General features: G+C 38.2%; 1 protein-coding gene across 6 annotated transcripts in view; it reads left to right on the top strand.

The window, feature by feature from the left end:
* Positions 1-18,612, top strand: part of PTPRZ1 (protein tyrosine phosphatase receptor type Z1) — a 144,665-nt gene that overhangs the window by 21,087 nt on the left and 104,966 nt on the right. The gene's annotated exons all lie outside the window — the stretch shown is intronic.

The raw sequence follows: 18,612 nt of genomic DNA, 5'->3' as shown, positions 1-18,612 counted from the left end.
AACTTTCCCCTTTGGGAGGAAAATTAAAACTTTTCTTTTCTAATGTAGACTTTGATACAGTTATCTATTTCTTGTTGAATTCAGTTACCTGTAATACATGCCTCATGAGAACTTTAAAAAGGCACCATTCGTACAGATTATAGCCAGCACACCAACAAGAGGTGTGCCTTACTCCTTCTCCAAAGAGAGCACTTACTTACTTCCTGCTTACTTCCATATGTCATTCTCTTAGAGTGGAAAAAAAAAGAAGTTTGACTTCTCATTTTCTTCTCTTGTTTTGCTCTGGTATACTTGTGCAGAAACCTGTGGTTTGGAAAGAGACAGTACTCTCATATAATCAACACTTGTAGCTTGGAAAATTTGCATTTCCCATAAATGAAAGAGTTTATAATTTATATATTGCTTTTTGACAAAAAAGCTATTTGCTTTTTATGGAGAGACTTATTTTGATGAAAGTCCCTTGAAGCTGATGGTAAAACTGAAGTAGCAAGTTAATGATATGGAGTACCAGAGAATATTGCATGAAGTATTGAATGCTGAATTGCAGAAAGCTATGTGGATATATGAAACATATTTGTTATTAGTGGTAGGTACTTATGGACTGAAGAAAGAATTTTCCAGTTTCTTCTCCCAACTATCATCTATTCTGTGCACGCCCTTGGAGAAGGATCACTTAGAAATTCAGGATTCCTGTCCTTTTCAGATGAGTGTCAGGATGCTTGATTTCTCCCCAGATTCATTTTAAGAGCAGAATTTAAGGCACAGCCTCAAGATTAGCTTTGAAGTCCCAGGTGGAGGTCACTACATATATGCATGCCTAATTATTGATGTTGGCTTAAGGATTTTTACTTACTAGAATTCTCTTACACACACAATAAGTGGTTGAATAATTTACTCAGAATAACCAATGCCTCTTACTAAATTCTCTATTTTCTTTTACTAAGAAATTTATTTTATTGTTTGGAAATAGTTGTTAAACCCTGTATTGGGATGAGCAGATAATATAAAGCATAAGGGATACTTTGCTTTAAAGGAAAATAGGGTAAGGGAAAAGTTTCTTCCAGTTCATTTGTAGAAATTGTGTTCCAAGCTATTTGAATTGAGGGCATTTTAGATAATGTTATGATTTTTTTGTACTCTCAGATCACACCTGAGCTTAATGGTCTCAGCAAAATCAGTGGTAAAACTTCCTGTTCCTTTAATGGAGCTACAGTTTCTCGTGGAGAGGCTTGGGTGCGTAAGGAAGACAAGAAGGAGCTTTGTAATTAGAATTTTTACATGGTAGTCTGACTTAAAAATACTTCACAGCTTGTCAGAGAAACTAGCAATTAACTCTGAAATCTGTAAAATTTCCATCCTTAAATATAAAAGAGAAATCTGTTCGATTTGTAATTATCTTTATGGGCTGTAAAAATAGGCTCTAGATAAAGAAAAAGATAGAATTGTTTTCATTAAAAACCATGAGTTTTGTTAGATGGAAAGGGCTTCACTATGAAAATGTTGGTCAACTTAAAACCTCAATGTGATTCTGTTAGGAAAAAAACCCAAATATCTATTTCATTATTGGAAATTCCTTCACATGCACAGCAGAGTCACAGGAAGGGTTTTGCAGGAGCGGAAGCTGCCGAGAAAGGTTTGGAAGCCAGCAGAGGAAGGGTTTTGTGGAGGGAAGACGCAATGTCGCTTAGTCCTAAATGAGCTGAGAGGGGTGGAAGACTAAAGATTAGATGGCAATACACTCAGAAATAAATGCTGAAGCATTTGGGACAGGCTGTGCATCCCTCTAGTGCCTTTGGAGTAAGAGATTGTTCAAGTAAGACATTGACCTTCATGCTGTAACATACCCTTCACCAAAAGGTTAGCCTAACAGGACTGATCCAGATTCCTCAGAAAGATCTGGTTTTCTCCTCAAGAGGCATTTTGTAACAGCAGATGTACTGCTGATTTTCAGGGAAGCATTTTTAAAAGAATTCATGTCATTTAGGTGCACAATATCTAGTAGGAGCATTTGAATTTGGAAGACAGGAATCTCCCAAGCTCCTTTTTAAAATTAATTCCTAATAATGATATGTAAACATAGTTGCAATAAATCCAATATCTGGGAGACCCTGTCCTGGCCTCTCCCTATTAAAAGTCTTTGAATGCAAAATTACAGTGATGTCTTATGGACCAAAACTGATTTCAGTGAAATCGTTTGAACAAAATTTATAAGAATGGGTCTGAGGGGAGTAGAAGTACCCTCCTTCTGTTCGCAAGAGTCTGGTTATGGCAAAAATGCCTGTCATTTTTAAAAAGGTCAGAGTAATTTTTTTGACATAAAAAAAGCTCACTATTATGGCATAGCAGAGTAGCATTTTTATTGTACAGAGGATATTTCCAAACTGTTTTGATTTTGCAGCAAATTAGCCTAAGGTAATTGGATAGTGATTATTTATTTTAAAAGACCATTTTAAACAGGTACCTAAAATATTTTTTTCCTTGCTGTTTAACTAAGTTGCAGTTTTTTACTGTAAACTGTATTTTAGGAGACAAAAGTATGTATTGTTTTAAAGTTTCATCACAATATTCATGCCAGTGAAAGCTTGGCTGCCTGTTTTCTCTGCACTTATGTAAATTTCTAGGGACCTTGTGTGAATGGAAGGAGTCTGAATTTGTGTCCATGGTAATCTGTTCAATGTGTAGAGGAAGTTACAATGGCATTAACCCATGAAAAGGATCAGTTGTTTTCATGGAAAGCAGTCAAGACATGCTTTGAATTCAGATAGTCAACTTAATCAGAGCTGGACGTCGTTTTTTAAAGGTTTCTCTTTGAAAGAGCTTAATGCCGGTCACCTGCTACAGTCAAAATACATCATTTATCTGTAACGGGGCATAAAAATTTAACAGTTAGCTGAAGAATGGATACATCCCTGAAATAAAGAAAAAAAAAATCCTGCAGTTATTTACAACCCCTACTTGGGCATCTAGAAGCGTGAAAATGCCATAGTTGTCCTGGCTCATTACCTGCCTTCTGCCACCGGGAGCTGAGTGAATTCACGTGGCGCTCCTTTAGGACTGGAAATTCAGCAGCCCCAGTCCTCACCACCTTCCCGGTGCGGTGGGGGAGTGCTGCCTGAGCAGGAGCGGCCAACACACCTGAGAGGCAAGACATGGAGGGGATTGAGCACACGTGGTGATTCAGTCTTCCATCAACCTTCACAAGACGTAACTAGAATTCAGGTCTAGTCCCCCAACTAATCTTGCTTTTCCTCAGACATAAATGGTTCTGCTGGTGCAGCTGCCCTGGTAAGAAGAAACTGATTGAGACTATATTCCACTTTGCCTTTACCAGAAGAAATCGTACGTAGCAGCCTCATTTGGGTTTTTCTCCTGCATTTAAATGAAATTACAGTACAAGGAAGAGTAGCATTAGGCAACCTGTGTTTATTTGGCTATTTAGCAGAGATTTAATTTGCAAGATTAAATAATACCTGTCTTGGCTTCATCTGTTTCAGCTAGTGAAGGTAAAAGATCCTTCTGCTCCATATCTTAATTAACTTGCTACAGGATGTTTCCACAGTTTAATGGTAGACTTGTATTAGGGATGGCTTGCTTTTGATGATGAGGTTAGAAATAATAAATAAAATTAATGTAAGAAAATAAAAAGTTCAGTGTCTATAATTCATGTAAGTTTTTTTTACAGTATCTGTCTAGTGCTACTTGAACATTTTATACCAGTGTTAGCTAAATGAATTTGCTGTATTGCTGCGTGAAACTGCATTTAGAGAGCATCGTAACTACATTTCCTGGCCTTCCTTGAAAATGGCATTACCCAACAGCTTTCCAGTGGGAAGAGGCAGGCCTTTCAATGTAGAGCTCTGAATTAACACAGCAAGAACAGCTGGTACTTGCCCCTAATCCAATTTAAGAGCTGTAGGTTTCCGGAATTACTTTCATAAGAGCTGCTGTGCCCTGTGCATGTTCACCAGTGGAGGTGTTTGGACGTTACAATGGGAAACATGGTAACTGCTCCAGGCAGAAGGGGCAAGACCATTGAGGGATGATCACGGTGTAAGCAACATCATCTCATCAAGACAGAGAAAGAACAGTTGGGCAAGTACTGTAATGGCTGGCATTTTGACTGGGCATTTAAATTGTCTTTCTCCGTGGGAGCAGGCAATAGCAGCAAGGATTTTCTTACAAGTTGCAACAAACAGTAAGAGAATAGACAGAAGTCTACTGTTTAGGAATATCTCTTGCGTTTACCAGAGGCAGATGAGTCAGTAGCCAGATCAGGCTATTCTTCTGGTTCTCCAGGTCAAACACAATTAGATAAAGCAGAATGTCTAGAAACTGTCCAGAGGAAAAAGCAATATTAATAATAGCAGTGGTCACCTAAATAAGCATTTGTAGACAAATAGGGTTTTGCGGATGGACTGTACAGTGAGGAATCACAGAATTGTGCCATTTGAAAATACCATTGCCCACGAATTTATAGAAGGTATACTCTGTAGTGTTGATTAGGCCAAAATCTGCTCTATCCTATTCTCTTGCAAGGAGAGTGAAAGGCAGTACTGTCTAAAAACAGCATGTGCTCTTTGAATGTGGTGGATATTGCAACACAAAGGAGTCACATAATCCCCAGGTTCTATAAGGAAGCTGTAGCTGATGGAGTTGAGACTTTTCCATTTATTAGGTGTATCAATTCACAGTCATGTTGTGCTGTCCCTGATGGAATTTCAGACTGTTAAGGGACACATTGCTAGAAGGCATCTAGGCACACGTTCCCTTGAATCTAAGCAAGGGAAGAGTCAGTCATATCACTTGCTCCAGTCAACTTCTCGAAGTTAACTTTGTTGCTTGCCTGGATGCAAATAGAATGTCTGTTACAGAACAGTAAATGATGTTTATTTTAAGTTTTAATAGCAGCTGCATTTCATCTCAGACAAGTACTACTGTTTCCAATGTCATGGATCATTCATGTGTAGTATGCAAATAGCAGGAATAGCCGTGTTGGGTCATACCTGAATTCAGTATTGCCTGACAGAGGCCAGTGCAGATGCTTCAGAAGAACAGGCATGAAATCCCACAGTAGATAGAACTGAGATACTTCCCCAGTCTTTTCTCACACATCTCATCTATGCCAGGTGCCTTTCTAAATGTGTTGTGAGAACTCCAGATATTCTTGATATCTTTATAGCTATTTCAGTCTTCATTTAGCTGCTAGCCTCAGTGGTTTCCTGCAGTGATAATTGCCTAGATGTGAAAAAAAGTGTATCCTTTCACTGGTTTTCTTACTTTCAGCCTTCTCATTAATGCCCCCGGGTGTTCTTGTTCTTCTAGAGAGAGGGAGAACAAAAGTTCCCAGTCTTCATCTTAGCAACATTCATTATTCTTTATATGTGTTTTCTTCCCCAAATAAGCATTCTTAACCTTTTCCATCTCCCTTTATTTGGAACTTTTCCATGGTCACTTTCATCAGTGTTCCCTCTCACCAATGTTATTGTGCTTAATTGTTTTTGAGAAGGCAAGACCAGCACAGAATGCAGTTTTCCAGATGAAGCCACACTGATAATTTGTGTTAAGGGGCAATAATAGTCTTTCTTCACCGTTTCTGACATATTTCCAAATTTCTGCTTGGACTCCAGCTATACACTGAGTGAAGGACTTGATTTAGCTGTCCAGGGATGCCCTGGTTTCTTCTTTCAGCTGATACAATTAATTGAAAACCCAACAAAGTAAAAGTAGTTTATTTTTTCTCAATGCCTTTTTTTCAATTATTTTTTCTGCTACATCTGCCAAAGCTGAACATCATCTGGCATTGTTACACATTTACCTTGCTTGTTACAGCTCTCTGAACTTCCTTGAAACCGTAGTCCTACCCAATCTAAATTAACTGAAACGTCAGTGCATCACAACATTTCGGCATATCCTCTTGACTCTTGTAATTTAACCAACTGTCTCCCTTTCTGGAAAATTAGTAGGCATTTTGAAGACTTCTAAAAAGTAGCATTGGTATCAAAACTGGAAATATTTGGGGGGGGGGATTTTTAAAAAAAACTTGTGCATTTTATTTGCTAAAGGTTGGCGTCAGTGTGCTAATTTGGCACCCTTGCTGTCTCTTGCATGTCAATTCAAATTATATTGCAGTCATCACTCTTTAACGGCTCTTCTGCTGTTCACTAGGTGACCTGTCTGTTGTGCATGTTGTATGAGTTTCTCAAGAAAGGCCTCTGCTTGTTTATGTTCAAGAGCTACCTTTCAGATTTGCACCTGCATTGTTTCTCTAAGGTTTGTCCTCTTGGGCCATTTGGCCATTTTACACATCATCATTGAAATCTTACTGGTTTGTTACATTGTGCTGATTGTTTCATCCTGCTACGCCTTAGAAATTCAATTTGCTTTTCTCTGCTAGATTCTGCGGTATAGCTGTATTTTTTTTTTTATATATATATATATAATTAGGGCTCAGACTTTGTTCTGGTATAGAGTCAGCTGTATGTTCCTTTCCTCTCAGCAGTTTTATTTTCCCCAAGGTGTTCTCCAGGGCTTGGAAGTTTAAACCCTCCCTGCTCACTCAAGGAAGGGAGTTTTAGCACTCTGTTCACTTTGTCTGTTTGGGCCTGCACCCTTAATTGGAAGCATTTATAAGAAAACAGGCAGTGAGAGAGCTTCTTCTAAGTCTATATGTAAACTTCCAGGCCATCCCCTATTCATAACTCTGCATTACTAGGCGTGATGTGTAAGTCGGGCTTCCTCCCTAGCATAATGGCAGAAGTGTCTAAATGGCTCCAGGATAAAGCATCCTAATTATGTGCCCAAAGAATATTCACTGAAGACACTGTGAATCCAGCCTATTGAAGTTTTTCCCCATACCATAAAACCTTTATATAAATATTCATAAGAGAGGGGGAGACAGGCAGATGCACTTCATAGGCTGCTAATTAATGCCTTTACCCAGGGTTTTAGTGCTCTACACCTAGACCAAGGGCAGATGTCTGTTCATCAAGGGCTTTGAGGATTTTGAGAGCCTGCAATGGGAGTTTGGTGTTAAAATCCCTTTCTAGAACTAATTCTTCATCACTTAAGAGCCCAAATCCCTTAGTTCTGTTGGGAGTTGGGATCCAAACCAGCAGAGAGTTTAGGCAGGTGAATTCCCAATGTAGGAATGACTTTATCAGTCCTGCTGTAAGTTCACAAGTCCCTTTAGGTGCATTGAAACCTACTTACAAGATTTAAGCGTGCTCAAACCATTAACTCACTATATGTTTTTACATAATGTTTTCCCCTGATTCTGGTTGCTGTTAATTGACAGAGCAATTCATTACTTTATTAACTGGCAATAAAAATAATTTAATCTTGGTAGATGAGTCGTTGCAATTAACTGAAAACAAATTTAATAGTTAGGTATGTTGTATTTAATTTCTTCATGTTACAGTGTTTAGTTTGTAGTAAAAATTTGCCTATGAATCATAGTGACATTCTCAGGCTTCCTGATTTTTGTTTCAAAGATTTAATTTCTTACTGTTAGAAAGTCACAGTCAATTTGCGGTTGGTTATTGAGTGTTGACAGCTGACTGCCACAATACATGAACTTTCAGTTGTATTGGAACTAATCTGAACCTAGGAGAATTGCTGCAATGAGATTCTTAGTTCAAACTGTGTTATACACTCAGTGTAGGATTGCAAGTAACAAGAGGTCAGAACCTCCATTTTGTGGTTCAGTGCACAAATTAAGCCTTTTCATGGAGTGCCACCACCACCTGAGACCTGGGAAAAGGCTTTTTACCGCCTTAGTGAAAGGTTGGATTATATGGGGAAACGATTGCAGTAAGGTGAAATTTCACATTTACAATGATTGATTAAACCATGTATCTATCATCTTATGGGGCTATTATTTCCACATTTTGGGTCAAACCTTGTTCACCTAAGTTTATGTCTGCTGACAGAATCCGACAGGAATTAGAACTGAAAGAATATGAACTAACAAAATGATGTTGTGGGTTATTTTCTGAATTCATAAAGCTGTATTCTGTCTCCTATTACTGTTACGTAAAATGTGCTTAAATTAGACATTAGAAGGATGGGCGGGCAAGGGATGTATGCCTATACAGTGGTTTTGTGTTTTGTCAGCATTCACATGGGCCTCATATAGCTTCCCAGGCAGATTTACCTCCCCCCCTCCAAGATGAAGAGCATATTGATTAAATACAAATGAGCAGGATACATGACTATATAGATCATGCAAAATATCTGATTAAATATCTGAGTCTCCACTTCCAAATATTATTACTATCTGAATTCCAAAATCATCTGTGAAGTTCCAGTTTTGTGGGTGATGTGGGACAGGACTAGGATGGGACTCCCGTTTCTCTCACGGTACTTTCTTGGACACACATAAAACATGAGACAGAATTTAACCTCAGAACTATATCAAACGGTAGATACAGTATAGGTAACAAGGTACTGAAGAGAATAAAAAATGAAGTAAAGAAAGGAAATGTGAAGAAAATAGATTTTAAATTGGCAAGACCTCCTTTTATTTGATATCTCCTGCATTTTTTTTTAAATCTGATAGAGGAAAAAAACAAACAAGTGTTAATATTGCTGTAGTTAGCTACAGTCATCTCCAGGAGCAATCAATACACCTTTTTGTTTTCAGCAATCTGTGAAAATAAAAATATTGTTCTGTAGAATACTACACCACATTTGTGTATGTTTGATGAAGCAGAAGACAAGACACTGACCACATACTTGCTTTTCAAAACAAGAGTAAAACATACTGGCTAGCAAGAGCCTAGTGTGAGCACTAAGTGTCTGGATTGTATGAAAGTACAGCTGTGGTGCAGCACTCTACTTATGTGGTGCAGGAGTTGGCAAAGCATGGAGGAAAGCCCAGACCATCCACCTCACTGTGGACGTACCATTCTTCCATAAATCCTCTAAAACCCAGGATTAAATCTGGATTCCTTAAGGAACTTCCAGATATCCCCCTTTTTAAGTACTCTTATTTTTATGTGACTTCTTTTCCCAAAGAAATCACAGGAACCTAAAACAATGTCATTTGATCTCTTCACACTGACTTAGAAATTTTTTAAATCAACTTCAGAATTGCTGGAGTGAAATGATGAGTTATCCCACCAAAAGCAGAGGCTTCACTAATGAAACTTGGGGCTATGTGTCTTTGGTAGCTGTAAGGTCTGGATAAGGGTTTGGGGAACCCCAGCCCCATCCAACAGCACCAGTCCCCCAACAAACAGCCAGCCCCTTCCCACTGCCAGCACTTCTGAGCAAAACTCAAAGATCTGGGAAAAACTCTGGTCGAGCGCACTAGAATTTTTTTTCTGCATCTATGAGACCTGTACCTCTTTTTCCAATCATTTCTCTTTTTAGATTGTTCCATAAAGGTTAAATTCCATATACATTCCAAATATGTTGGGGTGAAATCTCTGTTAGTATTAAGCTGTACTTAGAGTCAACAGTTATGGTTTGACCTACTCAGCAGTGAGTTTTCCAAAGGCCTTTTTAATTTTAACCAGCAGGAGTCAGAATGAAGAAGTGAAACTTGGGTAGAAGACAGACCCATGTCCAAGGTTACCCAAGTCCTGAAAATACTGAAAAATAGTTGCCTGACTTCACAGATACCGCAGTTCCTAACCTGAAAGTCTCCCAAATGCTTAAAATTCTGCTTTAGAGTTTGCTGAGAATTCTCAGTCTAGATAGTGTGGAGCAGCTTGGAGCCTATTTCCTATCTAAAATATGCTTCTAATTTTCAGGCACCCTTTCAAAATGAAGCTTTGTCAGAACATGTTAAAACACACATTGGTAGTGTTAAGCTCTATGTAAGGTATTACTGACACTCATTCTACTTTTCACTACCTCCTGCTGGCTTGAAAATTCCACAAACATCAGGAGACGGGTTCATTTCCTTCCTCTGCCTGGGAAGATGTGAATCTACATGACGATTGCTTCTCAAGAGCACCCAAAAGGCAGATACAAGCTATCTGCAGGAACAGGAGGGAGGGTACTGCCCTGTGCTCCTAGTGAAGGGAACCTGAGTGGAGTGGGAGAAAATACAAGTGGTCATGTCAATGTCTAGTCCCACAGTCAGAGAAGCTGTAGGGAAGGAGGGGGCATAGATTTTGGTTCCTCAACTCAGTGTACTTTACTTGAAATACAGTATCATGAATGAGTTGAAAAGTAATTGCACTTATTCTGATTATTTTATCTGTGATCTCCCTTATGCCACTATATTAATAATTCTGCTGTATTCTAGTAAAAAGAAAATTATTTTTTAAAAAAAACAAACCCATACATTAAGTGTCTTTGTTTTGCCTTTGGTTTGTATTTTTAGCATGCTAGTGTTTGTCACGTTTTTCTCTGTTGTCTCTAGCAATCATGAGACACTTCATTTTCTTTTCCAAATGAAATGTTTATGTAATAAGTTGCAGTAAGGAAATGGCTAAAGGAAAAGAGTAGACATGAGATTTATAACATGATACAACCATAAAAAATTGCAATATGTATGTGTATATATTTACATACACCTTTTTGACAAATCCTTATAGATATACATATATCCAGACATACCTATGCATATATATAATGTAATTGTTAGGATTTGTCAAAAAATGTCAGGTTCTACATTTGTTTACAAGTTTTTTGTTTTATTGTTTGCATTATGTTTGTGTATTTTTTTATCAAATAGAGACCCATATTTTTATAGATGTGCAGTTGATATCGGGTGTCCATGATAAACTTAGGAATTTTTGGATGTTGTGAGTGTAGAGCTTCCTCAAGGGCGTACAATGGTTTTGGTATGTTTTTATAAAAGGTGTGTGGCATAATAAGGCAACCTCTGTCTTCCCCTTTGTTATTGAAAAAAGAATTTCACCAAGACATTTCAAGTAAATACCTCCCTGAAGCAAAAGAAGATAGTGCTATCTAAAGAGCCACCTTTCAGGAAACTTACTGTAACATGACTGGAGGAGTAATGGTTGTGTAGAATTTGCAGTTCCAGCATCAAATAAATGGGAAAGGAAAATATTTAATGATTAAAGACTTCCTCCTTTAAAGAATATATTTCTCTCAATATCCCCCTCACCAGCCCCTTCAGAGGATTCAATCTAAGGCTGTTCATTGGGTTCCACAAGATGATTTTAACTATTGAAATCGTTTGCAAAAGAGAAAGTTTCTAACAGCTTGACTTCACAGCCCCTACTGCGCTAAAAACCATTTATTTCAGTAAATGTTCCTTTGAGATGACTTGCATAAGGTCCAGTCTCAAGAGTTTTAGATAGATATCACTAAAGCTGTTGAGGTTTATTGGTCTGTAGATATTAATATTAACAGGCAGAGGGGCATTGGAGAAACATAGTAAAGATTTTTTAAAAACCTTTCCAAAACCCAGTTAAATGTGAACTCTGAGATTTGGGGTATAGGAGTTAAATTTGTTATGTTTTTCACTGCACTTCTGAAATGTCTATCACAATGTTTTTTTGTTTGTTGGAAAGGGGATTGTAAATGTTTTTACACTTAGGTGCTAAATATAGGAGGTAAAGCACATATTCTTCTTTCCTAATTATACGTATTACAGTTCTTGACATGCAGTTTTGCCAGAAATCAGATTCATAAAAGTTTGTTTGTGGAATACCCAGAATGTTGAAGAGGATCATGCAAATAAAATTAAGTTACCATTACTATTTATGTTTAAACATAAAGTCCAGTTCTGTTCAACACTCTCTTTCCTACTTCTGTGATACTGGTAACAGAGAAGTAAATTTCTTTTGAAATCAAATGCCTATAGTTTCACTGACTTGATTGAATTTTTGTTTGTTCATGTCTGGTCTGGATTTACTTTTTGTTTATACGAGTCCGTGAATTTACATGTGTTGCATTAAAAGACTACCTGGGTATGGGGAGAGGAATGTGGGTAGCAGCAGAGTTATATATAGAAGTGTGTCCTAGGAATCAACTGCCTGATACTTGCTTTTCGAATAGCAATTCCAATTTCTATCGTAAACACCAGTTTGCCTCACTTCGTATGTGGGACAATAGCATAACATCTTTGGGGACATTACAGTCCTCTTAAGTCCTGCCTGGTTTTGGCTTTGGACACCTTTTTAGGTGCTTTGGGAACAAGCCAGTCATCTAGCTTTTCTGGGTTACCTAGTTCTGTAGGTTCTTAAATTACTGGGGTATCTTTGTGTTTAGCCCAGGCGCTTCACAGGCACTTAATTTCACTCACCTGTGCATGTTCAGAAATAGCCATTCTGGAAAGATAAGCACCACTCTCCCACTTAAAACCTGTACTGTCAGCGTGGTTTCAGTGAGCAGACACTTGAATGCTACATCAGTTACCAGAGAAGCCTTAAAACTTAGTACAGCCAATGCTTCAACTAAATGCTAATGGCTGTGTAGGAAGCAGACCATTTTCCTCCATCTTCAGATGATGTCTGGGTGCACAAGATCACAGATGGAAGGAGACATCTAACATTTCCTACTACTTTGCCTGTAGTCAGAGTGAAGGTGGAAGCATGGTATCCTGAGATCCCTCCCACTTTCCACTGGCTGCTAGGAATTTCAGGGGCCCTTTAAACCCCAGGCATGTAAAATTCCAATGGGGTAGAACATAAATTGGTCAAACTGGAGTCCTTGTTGCTTTTGCATATAGAAACGCACTGGAAAATTGTGATTAAATGTAATTTATAAACCTTAGCTGATACCATGGGGATTATCTTTTTAATTCATGGCACTATTCACTGTAAAGCTGTGACAGGTTAAGCAAGGCAGAGTGCCTATTAATACTCTGGTGCTTAATGATAACTGCTTTTAAATGAAACCAATCAATCTTTTTCTTCTTTTTTCTTTTTTAGATTTAAACACAATTTGTGTTAGTAAATACACATGACAATTGTCAAATTGTAAGAGTTTTGTTTTGGCTTTATATTTAGTGCAGGGAAAGTGTCACTTTTCCAATATATATTGGAATGAGCAGCCTACACTCAAGCATAATGAAGGGAACTGACTCTCTTTATAGATACCCGAACATGTACCGATGCCTAAAATAAACCTACATAGAAGGAACTGTGGGTAAAAAAAAAAGATTTTTAAATTTCTATAAGGCTGTGAGCATTCTCAGACCCATCTTGACAAAAGATTTAGACACTTTGAATTTCAGGGAGAAAGAATATATGAAATTGTAGAGAAGGGTTCTTAAAGCATTTTGCTGGTTTTAATGATTTTACAGCTGCTATTACAAAATTAAATAAATCCATAAGAGAGAGACCTTACTCAGGCAAATGTAGATCATTCTGTCAAAGGGATTTATAGATAGCTCCTGTCAGTTAGAACTTCAAGACTGTTAGCAGGTTGTGCTCTGAATATTTTCATTTCCTCCATCAGTATAAATCAAGAATTATTTCAGTTGAGGCAATGAAGCTACACCATCATAAGATGGATGAAAGGTATAGAAGTGGCTCCTGTGACCTTCCTGTCAATGGAAGGAGCTAAAATAAGGAAACAACAATTGTTGAAGAAGCACTCCATTTATCATCAGAGGTGATTTTGCACAGTTTTGGCTGTGTTTACTTTCAGAAGTAGAACCTGCATAATAAAAGTCTATCCGATCTATTTAATTGTATTCTTTTAATATTTGAAGAGCACTGAGCGTCTATTTTGCTAACCACATGTAGCTTCTTTTTCTGAATTTATTATTGTGCCAGTTTTGCAGTTTGTCTTCCTCTCTGACTTTGCAGCAACTTTGTCTGGTGTCCCACATCGTAGCTACTAGCCGTGACAGATTTTCTTTCGGCTACCCTGTATAACCATTGTTCTCATCATACCATTTCAGTTTGTTCTACAAGTCCAAATTCTTCTCCAGTGAAGAGATTTGTGTCTTATTCCAAAAATATGACTTTCAAAATGTTTTATAGTGTATAAAAGTGCTGATGAAGAGTAGGGATAGTAGATCAAGTAGGGCATAAAGACTGAGCTACCTTACTCTATTTGAATGAGCAGCATCCAAGACATTCACATTTAGACATAAATTTGTGCATCTCGGTAGCCTTCAGTATAGTTGGGTCAGTTTGTGTGGTGGAAAATGTGAACCTGGGTAAATAGTCTTTTGTCCTTTTAAACAGTTCGCTGAGCGTCTGGGCAAGCACAATATGTATTTGAATAAAAATTTTAAAACTGCTTTGCTAGTTCAAGCCACTTGTCTGATAACCTGTCTTTGACAATAACCAATAGCAAATGCCTAGGCAAGTGCATTACAGTAGAGCAAATATGCAATGAGAATTTCCCAGTATAATCCCCCCAATTTCATCAGTGGACTTAATGAGCCAAAAGTGGTGTCACTCTGTTTAAGAGGTGTTTGTGGATTTCTCCTTCACAGATTTTTAAAATCTTTTCCAAACCTGTGTAAGCTCCTGGTGTTCACAGCTTCCAGTTTCTGCAGAGTCAGTAACACAAATGTACATAGCAGAGATCTTGAGACACACAATTTTTTAAAAAACAAGAATTTCTGTATTTCTCGAAAAGAAAATTATCACATATTTTCAGTGATTGCTTACATCCTTGCTGGCATCCCGAGAGTTCCTGTGCTCTTCCTTGGCCTAAGAACCACAGGTTGAATCCTGCCCATATAAATTGAAATTCCAGTCAGTTTTAATACCAACACAGCCTTTATCTCCATGACTGTTACTACATTGCCATTATCTACTTATACTAGATGAATGCTTATGACTTTAGAATCTGTCATCTTTGCTCCCAAATTAGATTTTGGGACAGGAGGAAAATACGGAGTGACACCTGACTTCCCAGGACCAAACCATGCTGGCAATCTTAATGCATAGTTAATAGTGCCTACCCCTACTGTACATGCAGAACATCAGTGCCCCATTTGTAGAAAATCTGACAAACGCAGACATTAATTAATGTGTCCCAATTCCCATAAATAAGTCATTCTGATGTCCGAATCTTGTAAATGCTGCCTGCACTGCAGGTGCAACTCAAAAAGTTCAGGCTGAGTGGAGGTAAAACCATAAGGAGGTTGTCCTTTTGTCCTCTGGACTCTAGCAGCTGATATCTCTTGACACTGCTGTGGCAAAAAGGACAGGCGTAAAGGGCTGGTAAAATTACAGCATCTTGGTATAAATTACAGGGCCAGATTACGCCCGAGCTTGTATCCTGCATAGGAAAGCAGCATGTTGAGTGCAGCATTCCCAAACATACTTTGTGTTTCGGGCACTGTCCTCAGAATACCCTTTTTACTGAGGCTTAGGAGAGGGGTCTGTGGTGGTTACTTGGGGCTTGTTGCCTCAGCATCTCTGAGAGGATTTTCCCTGACAGAATTCAGAGGTTTAGGGTCCCATTTCCACTTCTCTGACTTATTTTCCTGTCACAGAGTGCCAAATCAAGAGGGTCTCCCTCACAGACGTTTCTTTCTGTTAATCATTAAAGCTACTCATTTTTTACCCTTACGTATGAATAAATACACATTGAGGATCAGAATGTTCACAGTGGTAAATCAAAAACAACTCAACCGAGGCCAGTAAGTGCAAAAGGAGTATGAGACTCATATCAGGAGGAAGAAAACCTGGTTATTTATACTTTTTAAACAGGAAAAAATATCTACAAGATCTTATTACCCCCAGTGCTATGCTTTAAGCAGAAACCATCTTTAACCAGAAGACCATCTTCTCGGTTTGCCCCTGTGACTGAACATGAGACAAGGTCAGCCACGAATCAGTCAGTCCCGCTGCCCCGCATGAGCAGGGGAGCATTTGCCACCATTATTCCTGACTCCATGGGCCTCGGGCACTGGGCTGCGCGCTGTTTGGACAGAATATAAAAGGAAACAAGTCTCACGGCCTCGCATAGAAAACTGTGGCTTTGAAAGAGGGTAGAAAAAGGGAACAAAAAGCATTTAATGGTATCTTGCATGTCTCCTTGACAGGCATAGAAAGATAACCATAAAACTGTTTAAAACATGATCCCACAACTGAGCTGCCTTGTTCCATGAATAAATCAACAATCTATGGAAACAAGTTCAGCAGCTTCCTGGAAGCAGAAGAGGACATTAAGGATTTTTTGCTTCATAAAGCAGCACCTCAACCAGTAAAATTCAAACTGTTTTGGGCACTGGCTGGAGATGTCAGCCAGTGTCACAGGAATCATGCTGACTGTCAAGCTGATCAAGCTCAAGTATCAGCATCACAGATTTACATATAAAACCACAAATTTGACATCAGTTTTGCCTTCTCTTTTGTGAAGATATTCTTATTATTACTATATTCATTTAAATTAAATGTAAGGAATTTAAATACACTATTTAAACAGTAGTACTTGCTGTCATATACTATGAGCAAAAGGGATGTATATTTATTAACTCTAAATAAAATGAAATTTAAAAAAAAATTTAAAATAATTTCCTTCCAGCTGGCCTCTACAGTGTTAACTGGTCAACACTGACAGTTTACACAGTCAAGGCTTTATGGGATGCATGGTTGTGTTTTGCCAGGGCAGTTTGCACAAGTAGCACAAAAGAAGAATTGCTGCATTCTGTTGTCCTCATACTCTCACACACAGCTTTTCTCTGACACTCATGCTATGATTCTTCAGTTGCTTCCTTCCCTAAATAGCATTTGCTTTTGTTCCCCAGTTTTGCCACATATTTGTAGTGGAAAGAGGCAAGACTAAAACCGCAGACAATCCCTGCACATGTGAGAAGGTGCATGGCTGTGAGTGTGCTGGGAAGGTGCTGTGGGAGCACAATAGGTGAATAGCAGAGGAAAGAAGGTGTATGAACTTCTAAGGTCTCCTGGCATTCATAAAGACTTTCTGTAAGATTTACTGGGTCTATAAGTGTGTAATGCACCAAAAAAAGTGAACCTTGCCCCTTTTTTTCTTGTTCATTGAAGCTATCGCTCCTTGTCCATCAGACCTCCATGTGGAATTTAAAAAGTGGTGGGACGCTCTCACGCCTAAACCCTGCTTAGTTAGCATATGAATGCTCAACTGATTGTTTGAAGTAACAATTAGGAGGACAATGGATAAAGGAGGAAACTGGAGACAGCAACTAACACCTGTGAATCAGAACTTAAACAGCTTTCTTTTACATAATTAATTAAAGAAGCAGGCACAATGCACATTGACTTTAAAATGTGTTCCAAAGGCTATGCTGGTGCATGTAAATCCCTTTTCAGTGCCATTACTTATATGTGAGGTTTGATCTTTTTGTAAAAATCCTAGTCATGAGTGAATGTTGGGAAGCGTTGCGAGGGGATTTTTTTGGCGGGGGTGGGGGAGAAAGGGAAGAGAAAAACATTTAAGGGCAATCGCAATTTCACGGAGGAGGCAGAAGTCTTGATGAAGTTATTAAAACATATGGACTTCAGATAGGTAGCAGAAAGTCATTGTAAGACACAGAACATTTCTAACCTTGCAAACAGCAATTAGGATTTAACATCCTGTAATCAGCACTACATACTTTTCTGCATTAAAGAAAAAGAAATGGATGCTATGAAACTGTTTCATTAAATTGTATTTATTGCAGAATGTGAGCAGAATTCTGTGGCGCTTTCTGAAGGAAGCAATCCATATGTATGCTCAACATGCTCATATGCTATTATTTCTTAAATAGGTTATATTGTGCTTCTCTGGAACAGTATTTAATGAAGCTAGTTAACGTTATGACTCTCAAAATGACAGTCTCAAAAAAACCTATATCTGCAATTTACATATAGTAATAAGTATTAGGGGCATAGTCGTCTATTTGCACACATCAGTAGTGTTGCTAGAGTTGTACTGGCATAAAAAGGATAACGGTGAAGGTTACTCAGTAATCAGAATAAATCAGTGAGTATTTATACAGTTAGATATTTCTAGCTAGAGAAATACAATGTCATTAAAAAGTATCTAATATCTAGCCTTTTCTCTCCATAAAGTTTATAGAGATACAAGTAACTTCACATACTTCAGCTATAATATTGCTGATGATAGTATACAGCTGTCATGGTTTAACCCCAGCTGGCAAGTAAGCACCATGCAGCCGCTCACTCACTTCCCCCCATCCCACTGGGATGGGGGAGAGAGTTGGAAAAAAAATTAAACTGGTGGGTTGAGATAAGAATGATTTAATAACTAAAGTAAAATAAAATATAATACTAACATAAAAATAAAAAATACAATAATTGTAATTAAAAGGAATATAACAAAAAAAAAGAGAAATAAAACCCAAGAAAAGACAAATGATGCACAATGCAGTTGCTCACCACCCGCTGACCAATGCCCAAGCAGTGGTCCGCCCCTCCCAGCCAACTCCCCCCAGTTTATATATTGAGCATGACGTTCTATGGTCTGGAATATCCCTTTGGCTAGTTCAGGCCAGCTGTCCTGGCTGTGCTCCTACCCAGCTTCTTGTACATCTGCTTGCAGGCAGAGCATGTGAAACTGAAAAATCCTTACTTAGGATAAGTACTACTTAGCAACAACTAAAACATCAGTGTGTTATCAACATTATTCTCACACTAAATCCAAAACACATTGTACCAGCTACTAAGAACTCCTCCTCTATCCCAGCTGAAACCAGGACAACAGTGAAATGACATTTTAGAATATTTTGTTCACTAT

The sequence above is a fragment of the Haliaeetus albicilla genome, chromosome 14 (genome assembly GCF_947461875.1).
Source record: "Haliaeetus albicilla chromosome 14, bHalAlb1.1, whole genome shotgun sequence".
Lineage (NCBI taxonomy): Eukaryota > Metazoa > Chordata > Aves > Accipitriformes > Accipitridae > Haliaeetus > Haliaeetus albicilla.
This window is presented reverse-complemented; position numbering and strand designations above follow the sequence as displayed.